Here is a 19941-nt window from a genome sequence, read left to right as displayed (position 1 = left end):
AGATCATAATATGGAACCTTGTGGTTTCTGCCTTTCAGGAGAGAGAGAGCGGGGAGAGGGAGAAGCGAGAGGAGAGTGAGTTTGACAGCTGGTGTGCAGACAGGGCTTCACAGCGACAGCTCTCCCCTAGATGGAGAGATGGAGAGGGGATGAGAAGAGATGGAGAGAGGAGAGAAAAGGAGGGGAGATTTGGATGGATGGAGGAGAGGTGAGGATGATAGGAGAAGGCATCAGGGGATAAGAGGAAGAGGTGTGTAGAGGACAGCTGGAGAAAAAGAGGAGAGTAGAGGACAGCAGGAGAATCAGAGGTGAGTAGAGGACAGCAGGAGAGGAAGAGGTGAGTAGAGAACAGCAGGAGAGGAAGATGTGAGTAGAGGACAGCAGGAATAGAAGAGGAGAGTAGAGGACAGCAGGATAATCAGAAGTGAGTAGAGGACAGCAGGAGAGGAAGAGGTGAGTAGAGAACAGCAGGAGAGGAAGAGATGAGTAGAGGACAGCAGGAGAGGAAGAGGAGAGTAGAGGACAGCTGGAGAAGAAGAGGAGAGTAGAGGACAGCAGGAGAAGCAGAGGTGAGTAGAGGACAGCAGGAGAGGAAGAGATGAGTAGAGGACAGCAGGAGAAGAAGAGGTGGGTAGAGGACAGCAGGAGAGGGAGAGGTGAGTTGAGGACAGCAGGCGAGGAAGAGGTGAATAGAGGACAGCAGGAGAGAAAGAGGTGAGTAAAGGACAGCAGGAGAGGAACAGGTGGGTAGAGGACAGCAGGAGAGGAAGAGAGAATACAGTAAAAGAGTCTTTCTTATATTAGAAAATTGACCTTCTTCTGATGGATTCAGATGTTTCCAATATTTCCTATTTGTTTGTGATTGGGGCCTGTAGATACTACATGACCAAAAGTATGTGAATTCCTTCTTGAGAGACAAAGACAGGGCATTAATATGGAGTTGGTCCCGCCTTTGCTGCTATCACAGTCTACACTCTTCCGTGAAGGCTTTCCACTAGATATTGGAACATTGCTGCGGGGAATTGCTTCCATTCAGCCACAAGAGCATTAGTGAGGTCGGGCACTGATGTTGAGTGATTAGGCCTGGCTCTTGACAAAAAAATGTACACCACCCCAACTGACGGTTGACATTGCACCTGGTGATCTTAGGCTTGGGTGCGGCTGATCGGCCATGGAAAACCATTTCATGAAGCTCCCAATGAACAGTTATTGTGCTGACGTTGCTTCCAGAGGCAGTTTGGAACTCGGTAGTGAGTGTTGCAGCTGAAGACAGACAGTTTTTACGCGCTACGCACTTCAGCACTCAGCGGTCCTGTTCTGTGAGCTTGTGTGACCTACCGCTTTGTGGCTGAGCCGTTATTTCTCCTAGAAGTTCCCAATTCACAATAACAGCACTTACAGTTGACTGGGGCTACTCTAGCAGGGCAGACATTTGACAAACTGACTTGTTGGAAAGGTGGCATCCTGTGACGATGCCACGTTGAATGTCACTGAGCTCGTCACTAAGGCCATTTTACTGACAATGCTTGTCTATGGAGATTGCATGGCTGTGTGCTCAATTGTATACACCTGTCAGCAACGGGTGTGACTGAAATAGCCAAATCCACTAATTTGAAGGGGTGTCCACATACTTTTGTATATATAGTGTATCTCCTAATTCACGTATTGTGGTACCTACATAACAAATGGTGTGGAATAAAGACTTTTCAACACAATTGAGGCATGATATGGAGATTACTAAGAAAAAACATAATAATTTGGCTAAACCATTCATACATAATGCACTATTTCTAAAGTTAGAGTAACACATTTCTAAAATTACAGTAGTATATCTCTAAAGACAGGGTAGAATATCTCTAAAGTTAGAATAGTTTATCTCTACAGTTAGGGGAGTATATCTCTAAAGTTAGGGTAGTGTATCTCTAAAGTTAGAGTAGTATATCTCTAAAGTTAGAATATTATATCTCTAAAGTTAGAGTAGTTAATCTCTAAAGTTATTGTAGTATGCTTTTAAAGTTAGGGTAGTATATCTCTAAAGATAGGCTAGTATATCTCTAAAATTAGGGTGGTATATCTCTAAAGATAGGGTAGTATATCTCTGATGATAGAGTAGTATATGTCTAAAGTTAGAGCGTATGTCTCTAAAGTTAGGGTTATATATCTCTAAAGTTAGGGTTATATATCTCTAAAGTTAGGGTTATATATCTCTAAAGTTAGGGTAGTATATCTCTAAAGATAGGGTAGTATACCTCTGAAGTTAGAGTAGTATATCTCTAAAGTTAGAATAATATAGCTCTAAAGTTAGAGTAGTTAATCTCTAAAGTTATTGTAGTATGCCTCTAAAGTTAGTGTAGTATATCTCTCAAGTTAGGGTAGTAAATATCTGAAGTTAGTGTAGTATATCTCTAAATGTAGGGTAGTATATCTTTAAAGTTAGGGTGGTATATCTCTAAAGTTAGGGTGGTATATCTCTAAAGTTAGGGTAGTATATCTCCAAAGTTAGAGTTGTATATCTCTAAAGTTAGGGTAGTTTATCTCTAAAGAGAAAGACTGATTATTCTTAGCACACTCATCTCAATGGGTATCTCACCTATGAGCATCCCCACATCAGTAATGGTTTTGCAAATTGGGTTCATTAGCTTTAAGTTGTATTCATAGCGTTCCATTAAAATTACACACCATTCACTAGTCTTACAAAGTTAATGTTCTATTCAAATAAATTAACTTCCATATATTTATTTTCCAGTGAGCGAGGTAGCAGCAGTACTCCATTCCCTATATTTCTCCTCCCTCAATACTTTAGAAAAGGGATGTTTTGAACATATTAGTAAAATTATGTATTTTACACATCATGAAAGGATATATTTAACACATTATAAAATTATGTATTTACCACATTAGAAATTGATGTATTGAACACATTTGAAAGGGATGTATTTAACGCATTATAAAATGATTTATTTAACACAGAAAAGTACGTATTCAAATCAATCTATTCAGCAAATATACCATTGTACTGGACAGTACAATAAAATTCCATTCAGTAAGTATTCAAAACCCTTGACCTTTTCTACATTTTGTTGTGTTACTGCCTGAATAAAACATGTTATTAAATTGAGATGTGTTGGTCACTGGCCTACACACAATACCTCATAATGTAGATGTGGAATTGTGATTTTTTTTCTCAACATTTTTACAAATTAATACAAAATAAAAAGCTGAACTGTTTCGTCATTAAGTATTCAACCTCTTTCTAATGCCATCCTAAATAAGTTCAACAGTAAATATTTGCTTAAAGCTGCAATATGTAGCTTTCTGGACGACCCTACCAAATTCACAAAGAAATATGTATAGATCTGCCATTCTCATTGAAAGCAAGTCTATGAAGCGATATATATGTTCTATGTGCTCTATTTCTATGCTTTCCGTTCTTAAGTTTCATTCTTGCGTCTTTTGCTTATGGTTTATAGAATACAATATACAATATTTAGGATTTTGGAAAATGTTACATTGGTTTCGATGGTACAATGATTCTCTACACTTTACTTGCTTGTTTTGTCACATAAACTGAAATAAAGCAAACTGTTTGAATAGTGGAGCCATTTCTTCAAGTAATGTAACAAGTTGCATGGACTCACATGACTTTTGAATGACTATCTCATCTCTGTACCCCACACATACAATTATCTGTAAGGTCCTTCAGTCGAGCAATGAATTTCAAACACATTGGTAGATGGGTAAAAAAAGACGTGGAATATCCCTTTAACACTTTGGATGGTGTATCAATATACCCAGTCACTAAAAGGATACAGGCAAGGCAACTCAGTTGCTGGAAGGGAAACCTCTCAGGGAATTCATCATGAGGCTAATGGTGACTTTAAAACAGTTACAGAGTTTAATGGCTGTGATAGGAGAAAACTGAGGATGGATAATCAACATTGTAGTTACTCCGAAATACCAACCTAATTGACAGTCAAAAGAAGGAAGCTTGTACAGAATAATAATATTCCAAAACATGCATCCTGTTTGCACAAGGCACTGAAGTAATACTGCACTAAATGTGGCAAAGCAATTAACTTTTTGTCCAGAATATAAAATGTTATGTTTGGGGCAAATCCTGTACAGCACATTACTGAGTACCACTCTCCATATTTTCAAGCATAGTGGTGGCTGCATCATGTTATGGCTATGCTTGTAAAGGACTGGGGTGTTTTTCAGGATGAAAAATAAAGGAATGGAATTAAGCACTGGCAAAATCCTAGAGGAAAACCCGATTCAGTCTGCTTTCAACCAGACACTGGGAGATGAATTCACCTTTCAGCAGGACAATAACCTAAAATTCAAGGCCAAATTTAAACTGGAGTTGTTTACCAAGAATACAGTGAATGTTCCTGAGTTACCGAGTTAAAGTTTTGACTTAAATCTACTTGAAAATCAATGTCAAGACCTGAACATGGTTTTCTAGCAATGATCAACAACCAATTTGACAGAGCTTGAAAATAATTTGAAAATAATAATGGGCAAATGTTGCACAATCTCGGTGTGGAAATCTCTTAGATTTACCCAGAAACACTCACAGCTGTAATCACTGCCAAATGTGCTTCTACAATGTATTGACTGCGGGGAGTGAATACTTATATCATGTAATTGAGATATTTTTGTATTTCACTTTCAAAAAATTTACACTTTGTCATTATGGGCTTTTGTGTGTAGACTGTAACACAACAGAATGTGGAATTAATCAAGGGGTATGAATACTTTCTGAAGGCACTGTATATAAACAAACATCAATATATAATATACCTTTATTCACACAGGGGTCATGGTTGTTCCGAATCCAGCCTTATGGAAGCAGAAATGTTCTATTGAGAGTGGTATGTAAGGAAAATAGTGGTGTGTTATTTAAGGGAATTAGTGGTGTGTTATTTATGGACATTAGTGGTGTGTAATGGACATTAGTGGTGTGTTATATAAGGAAATGAGTGGTGTGGTATTTAAGGAAATTAGTTGTGTGTTATTTATGGACATTAGTGGTGTGTTATATAAGGAAATGAGTGGTGTGTTGTTTAAGGAAATTAGTGGTGTGTTATTTATGGACATTATTGTTGTGTTATATAAGGAAATGAGTGGTGTGTTGTTTAAGGAAATTAGTGGTGTGTTATATAAGGAAATGAGTGGTGTGTTGTTTAAGGAAATTAGTGGTGTGTTATATAAGGAAATTAGTGGTGTGTTGTTTAAGGAAATTAGTGGTGTGTTATATAAGGAAATTAGTGGTGTGTTATTTAAGGAAATTAGTGGTGTGTTATTTAAGGAAATTAGTTGTGTGTTATTTAAGGCAATGAATGGTGTGTTATGTAAGGAAGTTAGTGGTGTGTTATGTAAGGAAATTAGTGGTGTGTTATTTAACCTTTTCACATCTGAGTTCCAAATATCTGTAACGGTCTCCTAGGGGGAGTGTTCTTATGTACATGATGTCAGAATTCACTCACTAACCATCCACAGTTTGTTGCGTGTAAATTCATGCCGTGTAATGGAACAATTTTATAAATGCCGACAGATAATTCATCATTTGTTCGTTTGACATGGTTGGATTTTTTTTAAATTATGCGAGAAATTGCATTGGCAATGCCTTATTGCAAATATTGGTATAATGACCATCATATCGAGGTGAACGTGGAGTCACGCAATGATAAAGTGTGTTTTCCTCCCACACTTTATTAGGCTACAGGTTAAATAAATGACCACCTGACGAACATTGCCAAGGTGCGTCCGTTTCTATCTCGGGCTGATACAGAGAGACTCATCCATGCTTTTATTACAAGAAGCCTTGACTACGGTAATGGTCTCCTGTCTTGTCTACCCAAGAAAGCCAATTAGTCAACTGCAAAACATACAGAATTTAAATATTCTTCTATTGGTTTTTTAATCAATCCACGATTGTGCACCCCAATACATTGCAGACTTGCTTGTGAGTTATGTTCCCAGTAGGTCCCTCAGGTCCTCTGTCACTGGCCTTTTAACTATCCCAAAGTCTTGGACCAAGAAGCATAGAGAGGCAGCCTTTAGTTGTAATGCCCCAAGCCTCTGCAATAGCCTGCCAGAGAACCTAAGGGGGCCAAAACTGTGGACATATTTAAAAGAGATCTTAAAACACACTGTTTTAGCTTCGCTTTTCCATGGGGGGCTTTTTAGCCTTTCAGTTTTTATTGTTATTATTTCGTTTTTTATCCTCTTATGTTTGTTGTGTTGTAAATATTTCTGTTTTTATTTATATATTTTTTCCAGTGAAGCGCATTGCGTTTCATCCATGTCTGAAATGTGCTTCATTTCATTTGATGAACTTCACAGGGTGGAGAAAGTGCACAGTGATCTTGATGCTCCTTTCCAAAAAATACTGAGGGTCATATTCTGGTGAAGTGATGATTGATGCTTGACTGCCATTTGTTGGCTAGAGTGCATGTGCCAAGACCATAGTTGGCACATTTTCTATTTAACGCAACTGTTTTTGTGACAAAACTAGTGTTTAAAATGCGATTTGAAAGACGTTGAACTTTCCATTTTTATTCGGTACATAAAAACTTGAGTGGAAAAAGTACATTTTGTGTGCACTACGTCATCATGTACACCACTGGTGGGAAATATGCATATTTTCTTTATGCGGATTCTACAATATTTGCATAAAAATATGTCTCCAATTGGATGGAAACCTAGCTACTGTTGCAAAATGGGATTATTACGCAGCAGGACAGTTAATTCGCACTGCCCTCAAACCAAGGCACACTTTCTGCTAATTATCTATAGGCTATGTTTCAACTTGTCAATTTTACATGATTTCTTAACAGCAACAGTTTGAATGAGGTGCTTTCCTCCTCCTCATTAATTCACATAGAAGTAGCCCATTTTACTGTGGCAGACAACTTACATTTGATGCATGCTATGCTAATGTAGGGCGAGGATTAGCTAGATGAGCCGGACAAACTTCTCTTCTTGATGAGTGCCCAAACACTCCACCAGAGTTTCCTCAGGTGAAGAATGCAGACATTTACATCTCGTCAGAACAGATCCTGCCTGGACTTTTTCCCCCGGACGCCTGCATTGTTTTGTTCCTTACGAAAAATGACTGTATGCGTTCCTATCCAAGTAAGTGCTTTATACCCTTATCATAATACAGTTTCTGTATATCATGTTATGTCATTTCTACTGTAGTCCACCGGATATATGATATGGAGCATAATGTATTCTGGGTGTATTCCTTTATAACAGAGGACAAGCGAGGTACGGATTTCATAACCTTTATAATTCCTCTTTATTCTGTACTTTCAGAAAACACAAACAGTATTGAACAAAGCTTGCCAACATCACAACTGGAACTGGACATATTCTGTGCCGAAGACTGAAGACAACTTTTATATTATAGCAACATACTGTTTGGAGAGGGAGTAGGGAGGATGAGGGAGTGGAGAGGAGAGGAGAATGAGGGAGTGGAGAGGAGAGGAGGATGAGGGAGTGGAGAGGAGGATGAGGGAGTGGAGAGGAGGGAGTGGAGAGGATGATGACGGTGTGGATATGATGATATGAGAGTGGAGAGGAGGATGAGGGAGTGGAGAGGAGGATGGGGGAGTGGAGAGGAGGATGAGGGAGTGGAGAGGAGGATGAGGGAGTGGAGAGGAGGGAGTGGAGAGGATGATGACGGTGTGGAGATGATGATAAAGGAGTGTAGAAGAGGATATGAGAGTGGAGAGGAGGATGAGGGAGTGGAGAGGAGGATGGGGGAGTGGAGAGGAGGATGAGGGAGTGGAGAGGATGATGAGGGTGTGGTGAGGATGATAAGGGAGTGTAGAAGAGGATATGGGAGTGTAGAGGGGGATGAGGGAGTGGAGTAGAGGATGAAGGAGTGGAGAGGAAGATGAAGGAGTGGAGAGGAGGATGAGGGAGTGGAGAGGATTATGAGGGAGTGGAGAGGATTATGAGGGAATGGAGAGGATTATGAGGGAGTGGAGAGGATTATGAGGGAATGGAGAGGATTATGAGGGAATGGAGAGGATTATGAGGGAGTGGAGAGGATTATGAGGGAGTGGAGAGGAGGGTGAGGGAGTGGATAGGATGATGTGGGAGTGTAGAGGAGGATGAGGAAGTGGAGAGGAAGATGAAGGAGTGGAGAGGAGAGGAGGATGAGGGAGTGGAGAGGATATTGAGGGAGTGGAGTGGAGGATGATGAGGGAGCGGAGAGGAGGATGAGGGAGTGGAGAGGATATTGAGGGAGCGGAGAGGAGGATGAGGGAGTGGGGATGAAACTGTATTTGATTTGTATGTGAATTGTATGTCCAATTACTAAAAACCTTGTTCAGTAATCATCTCACTTGTTAGCTGGTGGTGAACTATGTGTCCATTGAAAACAGCAGTGTCAATCATATGGAAAAAGGTATTTTAATACCACTTGATGGTTTTCTGAGCGCATTCCACAAAGCTGTTTATTATGTCCGCCTTACTCACTACCCCCATTTTGCAATTATAGTCAAGCACATACCGTCTGGTTTGATATTTTTCTCTCCCGTCAGGTCGTCCAAATTCCTTGTGGCTCTCATCTCCTGTAGCTCCGAGGCATAGCGATTGGTCTCCTCCACTGTCTCCCGCCAGCTCCTCTGTCAGAAACAGCTTGAAGCACTCTGCCTCAGAGGGAGATGACAAGGGACTTTGTACCCCAGACTGGGACACATCAAACCAACTGCGGGGCCAGGAGGGGTGAAATGACTGGAGGCCTTGCAGCTACCGCAGTGCTCCAGTACTTCTCCCCCAGCATCTTCAGTGGGAAAGGGGTCCTCAGAATCGGGGTTCTCAATGGCCACAAGTTTGGGGGTCAGCTCCTCAATTTCACTGTCAGAATCTGATTCCTAATTGTCATACTCTGAATCATTGTCAGAATTGACTAAAATCTGAATTTCAGCATTTGTGAGTTGACATTGCTAATGCTACAGCTTAGCCCACTAGCTACATACATAAACAACAACACCGGATTGCTCCAAGTGAGTGTCAGAGGTGATGTCATTGGCTGCAGATGTTGTGACACTGATGAATTGTCTCCACAGATGGTTTGTTTACATAGCAGGTTAGGACAATTAATGTGGCAGGTTAGGAGAACTAACACAACAGGTTAGGATAATTAAGGTGGCAGGTTAGGAGAACTAACACAGCAGGTTAGGATAATTAACATGGCAGGTTAGGAGAACTAACACAGCAGGTTAGGATAATTAAGGTGGCAGGTTAGGAGAACTAACACAGCAGGTTAGGATAATTAAGGTGGCAGGTTAGGAGAACTAACACAGCAGGTTAGGATAATTAACGTGGCAGGTTAGGAGAACTAACACAGCAGGTTAGGATAATTAACGTGGCAGGTTAGGAGAACTAACACAGCAGGTTAGGATAATTAAGGTGGCAGGTTAGGAGAACTAACACAGCAGGTTAGGATAATTAACGTGGCAGGTTAGGAGAACTAACACAGCAGGTTAGGATAATTAAGGTGGCAGGTTAGGAGAACGAACACAGCAGGTTAGGATAATTAAGGTGGCAGGTTAGGAGAACTAACACAGCAGGTTAGGATAATTAACGTGGCAGGTTAGGAAAACTAACACAGCAGGTTAGGATAATTAACGTGGCAGGTTAGGAGAACTAACACAGCAGGTTAATACACAGCAGCTAATACAGGTTAATACACAGCAACTTCGCCTTCAACATGCATACTACAGACTGACCCAACTTATCTTGTCACCTCTTCTTATTTTTGGTTGACACAGAAAAACAAACATGGTGGTGCGCACACAAACTCTACCAACCGTTGGATTACTTTACATTTTAATCAATTATTTTGATCACTGGTGAGCTCACCCGTGATTTGATAAATTGTAAATAGTAATTGCTATTAGCTAATACATATTATGTTTTCTATCAGCTGAGAGTCAGCTACATATGTGTGTTAGCTCACTCTTTACTCAGTTAGCACTAAGACAAATGCAGTTTACATTTTCAGATTTGGATGAGAATTGTGTTATGCCGTTGCTACTTCTTTGAAAATCATTACATTACATTACATAATGTTACATCCAGAAATAAACTGCTCACATTGAGGACATCACGTTGTAAAGAGTGTATTTGTGCAAAATGTTTCTGTGAAAAAACTGTATGTCCAGCTCAAAGCTGACTGGTGCGTCAGTCCTAACTAAACATTGTAATGAAGTGTTCTAATCACAGCGTTTTGAGCGTACGCTGCAGGGACCACGGTAGAATGATTAAACCCATGTGTTCGTAAGTCTCCAAGGTTTAAGGAAATGGCTGGTGTGTTATTTGAGGAGATAAGTGGTGTGTTATTTAAGGAAATTAGTGGTGTGTCATTTAAGGAAATTAGTGGTGTGTTATTTAAGGAAATTAGTGGTGTGTTATTTAAGGAAATTAGTGGTGTGTTATTTAAGGAAATTAGTGGTGTGTTATTTAAGGAAAATCTAATGCTGTCAAGTCATGTTTAGTCAGGGGTGACACAGACACACAGAGACACACAAACAGAGACACGCAAACACACACACACACACACACACACACACACACACACACACACACACACACACACACACACACACACACACACACACACACACACACTGCAGTAAATGGGTCTAAAGCTGTTCACTGAGGGATGTCAGACTCCTGACCTTTACTGAAAGCTAAGAGATGCTCTCAGTGGGACTATGTGTGTGTGTGTGTGTGTGTGTGTGTGTGTGTGTGTGTGTGTGTGTGTGTGTGTGTGTGTGTGTGTGTGTGTGTGTGTGTGTGTGTGTGTGTGTGTGTGTGTGTGATTCTGTGTGTGTGTGATTCTGTGTGTGTGTGATTCTGGGTGTTGTGTGTGTTGTGTGTCTCTGTGTGTTGTGTGTGTTGTGTGTCTGTGTGTGTGTTTGTTGTTGTCTGTGTATTGTGTATTGTGTGTGGTTGTGTGTGTGTGTATTGTGTGTGTGTGTGTGTGTGTGTGATTCTGTGTGTGTGTGATTCTGGGTGTTGTGTGTCTCTGTGTGTTGTGTGTGTTGTGTGTCTGTGTGTGTGTTTGTTGTTGTCTGTGTATTGTGTATTGTGTGTGGTTGTGTGTGTGTGTATTGTGTGTGTTTTGTGTGTGTGTGTGTGTGTGTGTGTGTGTGTGTGTGTGTGTGTGTGTGTGTGTGTGTGTGTGTGTGTGTGTGTGTGTGTGTGTGTGTGTGTTTGTATTGGGTGTGTGTTTGTGTGTATTGTGTGTACTGTACTGTGATCTTATGTAATTTAGAGCAGCCTCAGTCCTGTGTATGTAGTTCAGTGAGATAGCTAATTTAATTGCTGCTCACCAATCCTCTTAAGACAAGAACAGATAAAATCTCTCTTTAATTTCCACATTTTCATCTGTTCCTCTCGCTCTCTTTATTCTCCTTTTCTATTTTTCCCTGTCCTGTCATTTGTGGCTTTGCCAGTCTTCCTCACTTCCCTTCCCCTCCCTTCTCTCTCATCTTTCCCTCTCCCCTCTCTATCTTCCTTCTCTCTGTCCATGTCTCCCATCTCCCTCTCCCTCCCAACCTCCCTCTCTCCCTCTCTCGCTCTCTCTCTTTCTCCTTTCCTCTTTCTCTCCACCCCTTCCTCGCTCCCTCTTACTCTCTCTCTCTCCCCGTCTGTCTTTTTCTGTCTATCCCTCACTCTCTTTATGGCAAGAGGGTTCAGTGTGAAATGTTAAATTGGGAGCGGGTTTGAAAGAGGGCCTCGGAGCGTTGGGGACATCAATGGCTGCCTTTTAATCCTAATGGCCTCTCTCTTTCTCTCTCTCTCTCTCTCTCTTTCTTTCTTTCTTTCTTTCTTTCTTTCTTTCTTTCTTTCTTTCTTTCTTTCTTTCTTTCTTTCTTTCTTTCTTTCTTTCTTTCTTTCTTTCTTTCTTTCTTTCTTTCATGCATAGAATGACAATTACCAGGGTAGAGTGACCTCCCTCCTCTTTTCTCTCCCTTTATGTGCTTATGCATGCATGAGAAACCATTTAGTAAAAGAACAGAGAAGAAAAAATGAAAAGGTGCTGATTTGTAAAGCGTCATTCTGCATCCTATCTTTCTTTCCCTCATGCCAGCCACCTGCCACTCTTTCACTGACTCCTCTTTCTCTCTCTCTCTCTCTCTCTCTCTCTCTCTCTCTCTCTCTCTCTCTCTCATTTGTCCATGTTCTTATCCCCCCCTTTCCCCTTTCCTCTGTATCTATATCCCTCCCAGCCTTCCATCTCTCTTCTCTCGCTCAATCCCCCTTCCGTTTTTTCTTGCTTTTGTTCCCCTTCATTCCCTGGGCCTCCAGGGAAGGTAGGTTGAAACAGTAAAACAGCACTAGTCATTGCTGGGTATTCAATAAGGCCATCTGTCTACCTGCTTGCCTCTCGATGTTTGAAGGTTGTGTGTGCGTCTGTGTGTCTGTCTGTGTGCTATACAGTGCTACAGTGCAGTAAGAGATGAGGGTCGGATCGAGTCACTGGTTTAGTTTGAACCTTTTTCATCTTCTCTTTCTTTATGACCTTCAGGGCTTATTTTCCCCCACCCGCTCACTTTATCGCTCTCTTGTTCTTTTCATATTCTATTCTGAACTCGGGGCCTTTTGAATTCTCAAGGGGGAGTGAGAGTTGAGCGTACCTGTCATCTGCTTGTCCTTACTTTCACAACTATCACCATGAATTATAAATACAACGTTTCTTCTCCTTTTATTCTTGCCTAAGCCGGGGGGATCCATGCGTTCTATCTAGAACACACACACACACACACACACACACACGTGCACACACACACGCACACACACACGCACACACACACGCACACACACGCACACACGCACACACACACGCACACACACGCACACACGCGCACACACACGCACACACGCACACACACAGCGAGAGAGAGAGTACAGGCACCCTTAAGTCTATTGAATCTATTCACAAAATGGCCGACACACACACCATCATACACACACACAAACACACACGTCTGCGCTGTCTCACCTTTGGGTTATTCATGTAGGGCACATAGTGGAACTTGATCCAAATCTGATTTGCAATTCCTTAGTTCTCCCTTCTCCCTGTTCTTTCATTCTCTCCCTCTCTCCTTTCCTCCGTTCTCCTCTGCTCTCCAGTGGTCGAGAGTGACAGGAAGGCAAATAAAGTTTTCGAAGGCACTTTTGTTTCATACTTTTCTCACTGGTTTTAGAGTGCATGTTTTCTTTCTGTCTTATTAATTCATGGCACACAGTGGTGTTTTTGTGTGTGTTTGTGTGTGTGTGCGCGCATGCTCACACGTGTTTGTGCTTGCGCTCCCGTGTGTGTCTATGAAAGTGTGTCCTGTCCCTCTGGGAGTATTTACACATTAAGCTGGTGCTTGTGATTATTCTGACTGTTTAACTATGGGCTACCCACGGGAGCACAGGCACTCATATAATTGCCAATTAAATTAAGGAAGAAAGCTTTTTCCTCTCCATCCCGGTAAGGTTACGTAGTGTCTCAGGAAGTATTGGAACTAGCTACACAACACCCTTTCAGTTCACTGTGGAGGAAGACACTGCAGTATTATGGGTAAGAGGTCTGAATGGAGGAAGAGATGACACAGAACAAGACAAAATGGTTAAGACGTCCGCTGCAGGCTGGTGGTCTCTCCAAGTCTCAGTGAAAGACTCAACAACGAGACAGGTCCGATGTAGCAATTCTGTCCACAGACATTAGCTAAACGTTAGCTTGCTAGTAAGCCTATATACATTAGCTAAAAGTTAGTGTTAGCTAGCTAGATTACCTCAGAGAAACAGTGCTGAATTTTACCAGGAGGACAGTAGGCTACCCTTCAGTCAACCAACCAGTCTGACAACCAGCTCCTGTTTCCTCTATATTACATATTTTCATGACCTCTTCATGTCATTAATCCACTTATTCCCACTCTCTTTGTCACTTGTATTGACGTGAACTTCGTTTGTATGTAAGGCACCTCACTGAACTTGCTATTCAGAGAGTGTTGTTGGATGTGGTTTAGCTAATGGCCTAATGGGAACGGGTTTGTTTAGCTGGGGTCCAATGGGAGTCGGAGCTGTTTGAAGGCCTGCCATTTCAATCAGGCTTGTTTTCCTGTTATTGTTGTCTTTAGGGGGGGATCTGGTCATGTGTTTCATCACGCCTATAATTGGATAGATTCTGTGTTCCGTCTTTTCCTGTGATTAATTATGGAACCCTGTTACGGAACGCTTTATCCAAGAGGAGAGGGAGAGGGAGATGGAGAGAGGAAGTGGCCAGAGGGATGGAGGGAGACAGGACATGAAGTGAGCCTGCATGTAGATGAGTGATTTGGGAGCAGGCGGATGCGATCAGGTGTGTGTGTGTTTTTGTGTGTGTGTGTGTGTGTGTGTGTGTGTGTGTGTGTGTGTGTGTGTGTGTGTGTGTGTGTGTGTGTGTGTGTGTGTGTGTGTGTGTGTGTGTGTGTGTGTGTGTGTGTGTGTGAGTGAGAGAGAGAGAGAGTCCCTGCCTGTGTCCGCACAATTGAAAAGTAGCCGCATCGATTATGACACAGGTCCTCTCTGGGGGAACCATGGGCAACCCATTTGTTTGACAGGAAGAGACTGCGGGAAGTCTATTACTGTTGTACGCTCATGGACTGCTGAGAGGAAAGAGCTCTGCCTGGATTTAGAAATGAGTCCTGACCTCTAACCTCCCAGTACTGTGTGTGCGCGTGCACATGTGCATGTACATTTGTGTGTGTGTGTGTGTGTGTGTGTGTGTGTGTGTGTGTGTGTGTGTGTGTGTGTGTGTGTGTGTGTGTGTGTGTGTGTGTGTGTGTGTGTGTGTGTGTGTGTGTGTGTGTGTGTGCATGTGAGGGTGGGTGCATGTGTGTGTGTGTGCACACGTTCATTTGTGTCCTGGAGCGACTACCTAATGACAGGAGAGCATTGAGGGATGTCTACATTCAGATGTCTACATTCAGTGTAACTTGCTCTGATGGAGGGGACAACCTTTCTCCTCCTCCTCCTCCTCTCAGAATACCACTGGGGAGAGGAAGAATGGCACACTGTGGTATGTTCATTTTCAAGGTTTTCTCATGACAGGAATGGATCTAAAGACCACAAGAACAGTTCTGAATGGCATTCAGATATCATTTCTTTGGAGTCTGTTTGGGGTGTGTGGGTGTGTGGTAGTCGATGTGATATGGTTAGCTACTTAGCATAGCGCGCAAGTACGGGTCAGTCGGTGACATAACTTGAAGTTGTTTTCCTTGCTCTGCAAAGGCTCTGGCTTTTGTGGAGGCGACAGGTAACAATGCTTTGTAGGTGACAGGTGTCGATGTGTTCAGAAGTTTGTGCGTCTTTGCCTCTGTACAACCTCAAACATATTTCACAGTATCGCACACTCATTGCAGTGCCTCATAAAGCGGTCAAATACAGTACTCAAGTATGCTTTGAGTACTCATGCAATCACGTTCAAACAGATATGCCCAAAACTTTTACCACAAACCAGCTCTGATAACACAAAAAAATTGATATATCACCCAAGGGTGCAATTTAAGCATAGTTATTTTGGAGCCCGTTCTCAAAGTTTATGGTTTAACCTTTGAGAACAGTGCTTGTGGCCAACATACACTACTGCCAAGAACTACAGTTATGGATTATTAGCGTTCGAGGTCTGAAAGGATGATTGCTCAATTTATCTGAAAGAAATAACAAAAAACTTTCTGAAATCAGAGACCTGTTGGATTGAGTGAGAATGTTTGTTTCAGAAAGGGTGTTTTTATGAGTTCTGACTTGTTTTCCTATTTAAGAGACGTGGCCAATTCAAATCAAATTACAATCAAAATGTATTTGTTACAGTGCCTTGCAAAAGTATTCATCCCCCTGGCATTGTTCCTATTTTGTTGCATTACAACCTGTAATTTAAATAGATTTTTATTTGGATTTCAGGTAGTGGACATACACAAAATAGTCCAAATTGGTGAAGTGAAACGAAAAAAATTACTTGTTTCAAAGAATTCTAAACAATAAAAACAGAAAAGTGGTGCTGGCATATGTATTCACCCCCTTTGCTATGATGCCCCTAAATAAGATCTGGTGCAACTAATTACCTTCAGAAGTCACATAATTAGTTAAATAAAGTCCACCTGTGTGCAATCTGTGTCACATGATCTGTCACATGATCTCAATATATATACACCTGTTCTGAAGGGTCCCATAGTCTGCAACACCACTAAGCAAGGGGCACAACCAAGCAAGCGGCACCATGAAGACTAAGGAGCTCTCCAAACAGGTCAGGGACAAAGTTGTGGAGAAGTACAGATCAGGCTTGGGTTATAAAAAAATATCTGAAACTTTGAACATCCCACGAAGCACCATTAAGTCCATTATTAAAAAAATTGAAAGAATATGGCACCCCAACAAACCCGCCAAGAGAGGGCTGCCCACCAAAACTCATGGACCAGGCAAGGAGGGCATTAACCAGAGAGGCAACAAAGAGTCCAAAGATAACCCTGAAGGAGCTGCAAAGTTCCACAGCGGAGATTGGAGTATCTGTCCATAGGACCACTTTAAGCCATGCACTCCACAGAGCTGTGCTTTACAGAAGAGAGACCAGAAAAAATACAATGCTTAAAGAAAAAAATAAGCAAACACATTTGGTGTTTGCCAAAAGGCATGTGGGAGACTCCCCAAACATATGGAAGAAGGTACTCTGGTCAGATGAGACTAAAATGTAGCTTTTTCCCATCAAGGAAAACGCTACATCTGGCGCAAACCCAACACCTCTCGTCACCCCGAGAGTACCATCCCCACAGTGAACCATGGTGGTGGCAGCATCATGTTGTAGGGATGTTTTTCATTGGCAGGGACTGGGAAACGGATGGATGGTGCTAAATACAGGGACATTTTTGAGGGAAACCTGTTTCAGTCTTTCAGAGATTTGAGACTGGGATCGAAGTTCACCTTCCAGCAGGACAATGACCCTAAGCATACTGCTAAAGCAACACTTGAGTGGTTTATGGGGAAACATTTACATGTCTTGGAATGGCCTAGTCAAAGCCCAGACCTCAATCCAATTGAGAATCTGTAGTATGACTTCAAGATTGCTGTACGCCAGCGGAACCCATCAAACTTGAAGGAACTGGAGCAGTTTTGCCATGAATAATGGGCAAAAATACTAGGGACTAGATGTGCCAAGCTTATAGAGACATACTCCAAGAGACTTGCAGCTGTAATTGCTGCAAAAGGTAGCTTTACAAAGTATTGACTTCGGGGGGGTGAATAGTTATGCACGCTAAACCTTTCTCGTTTTTTGTCTTATTTCTTGTTTTTTTCACAATAAAAATGATTTTGCATCTTCAAAGTGGTAGGCATGTTGTGTAAATCATATGATACTAACCCACCAAAAAATCAATTTCAATTCCAGGTTGTAAGGTAACAAAATAGGAAAAATGCCAAAGGGGGTGAATGCTTCCACAAGCCACTGTACATGTGCAGAATAGTACTGGAGTAGACTTTACAGTGAAATGCTTGCTTACAAGCCCTTCCCAACAATGCAGAGTAAACAAATACAAATACAAATGGTAGCACAAGAGAAATAAAATACACAAGAAAGAAGCTATGTACAGGGAGTACCAGTACCAGTTCCAATAATTTAATATAACAATCGACTTCAGATATGTTGGTTTTCATACGTATATATATCTGCTAGCCTGTGGCTAGTACTTTTCAGACTGGGCTAGTAGAAAATGTGCCAAATTAGCCCGCTGGCTAGTGAAATGTTTCCAATAAACCATAGCACAGATTTTGGACCCGGGATAGTAAAAATTGCTGTCTACTAGCCCGACTGGCCTGTAGGGCCAGGACGAAACCAGTATCGCAATCTTTTTGAATGGCAAAAATGAAAATTCAAAGCAGAACAATTTGTTCCTTTAAAAACCTGCTGAATGTAAATTATTGTGCTATAGCTTGGAAAATAGATACATGTGATTCTGGATGACAGTATAATAATGTTTTTTTTCCAACATTAGGGCTGTTTTCCTAAATTTGAATTCGCTTTGTGTTTTGTTTCCTTGCCACGAAACTAACAAGTATTGCGATACTGATCGTTTTGGTCGGTGTCAATCATTTTCGATTTATCGTCCCAGCTCTAGTGTGTGTGTTTGAGAGAGAGAGTTTTGGGTAAGGTCTGTCAGGTTTGGTACTGCTGGTGGAAGAGACTGCTCTCATCAGCAGAGCAGTAATGTGCACTCATTCTCCTCTCCTCCCTCCATCTCTCCTCATCCCCCTCTCCTCCCTCCATCTCTCCTCATCCCCCTAGCCTCTCCTCCCTCCATCTCTCCTCATCCCCCTCTCCTCTCCTCCACCCCTCTGTCCAATGCTGAGTCAGCAGATCCACTGTCTGAACTACAGAGAGAGAGCTGACAACACATAGGCAGCAGGTAGCCTAGTGGTTAGAACGTTGGACTAATAACCGAAAGGTTGCAAGATTGAATCCACGAGCTGATAAGGTAAAAATCTGTCATTCTGCTCCTGACCAAGGCAGTTAACCCACTGTTCCTAGCCTGTCATTGAAAATAAGAATTTGTTCTTAACTGTCTTTCCTAGTTAAATAAATGTGGTATTTATTTTACTTCCTTCCATCTCTTTCTCATGTCTCTCTCTCTCTCTCTCTCTCTCTCTCTCTCTCTCTCTCTCTCTCTCTCTCTCTCTCTCTCTCTCTCTCTCTCTCTCTCTCTCTCTCTCTCTCTCTCTCTCTCTCTCTCTCTCTCTCTCTCTCATATATATATATATATATATATATATATATATATATATATATATATATATATATATATATCTCGATCTCTCTCCCTCTCCATCTCAACTCAATTCAAGTTAAGGGCTTTATTGACATGGGAAACATATGTTTACATTGCCAAAGTAAGTGAAATCGATAATAAACCAAAGTGAAATAAACAATAAAAATGAACAGTAAACATTACAATCACAAAAGTTCCAAAAGAATAAAGACATTACAAATGTCATATTATGTATATGTACAGTGTTGTAACGATGTGCCAATAGTTACAAAAGGAAAAATAAATAAATATAAATATGGGTTGTATTTACAATGGTGTTTGTTCTTCGCTGGTTGACCTTTTCTTGTGGCAATGCTTCACAACTCTCTCTCTCACCGTCTCTGTGTATCCCTTTGGCTCACCTCCCCCATAATCTCTCTATCTCTCTCTCTGTGTATCCCTTTGGCTCACCTCCCCCATAATCTCTCTCTCTCTCTGTATCCCTTTGGCTCACCTGCCCCATGATCTCTCTCTCTCTCTCTGTATCCCTTTGGCTCACCTCCCCCATAATCTCTCTCTCTGTGTATTCCTTTGGCTTACCTCCCCCATAATCTCTCTTTCTCTCTGTGTATCCCTTTGGCTCACCTCCCCCATAATCTCTCTCTCGCTCACCATCTCTGTGTATCCCTTTGGCTCACCTCTCCCTTTATCTCACTCTTTCATTATGCATTCTCATTTGAATTCAGTTCAATTGCTGTAATTGGTAGGGAAACTACAGCAGTGAAGAGGGTACTTGACAGTTGAACAGAATTGAGAGTACGATTTGGAATCATTTAGAATAATAATGATGGCATAATAATAACATGTTCACCCTCCCTTTCAGTTCTTTTTATCAAAAGAGGCAGAATAATTTGAGGTAATTAGACGTGTTAGTGTGTGTGTTGTGTGTGTGTGTGTGTGTGTGTGTGTGTGTGTGTGTGTGTGTGTGTGTGTGTGTGTGTGTGTGCGTGTGTGTGTGTGTGTGTGCGTGCGTGTGCGTGCGTGTGTGCGTGTGTTTTCTACTTTGCTTTAAACATATTTTGGATTGCATTTATTTGTTCTCACATCCATTCCAATTCTCAAAAAGACAGCATTTTAAATTACATGAACTATG

The 19941-nt window shown here is 41.6% G+C and overlaps 1 protein-coding gene across 1 annotated transcript in view; it reads left to right on the top strand.

Annotated features, from left to right (window-relative positions):
- Window positions 1-19941, top strand: part of LOC106592038 (adhesion G protein-coupled receptor B2) — a 468281-nt gene that overhangs the window by 59420 nt on the left and 388920 nt on the right.

The sequence above is a fragment of the Salmo salar genome, chromosome 14 (genome assembly GCF_965601325.2).
Source record: "Salmo salar chromosome 14, fSalSal1, whole genome shotgun sequence".
Taxonomy (NCBI): domain Eukaryota; kingdom Metazoa; phylum Chordata; class Actinopteri; order Salmoniformes; family Salmonidae; genus Salmo; species Salmo salar.
This window is presented reverse-complemented; position numbering and strand designations above follow the sequence as displayed.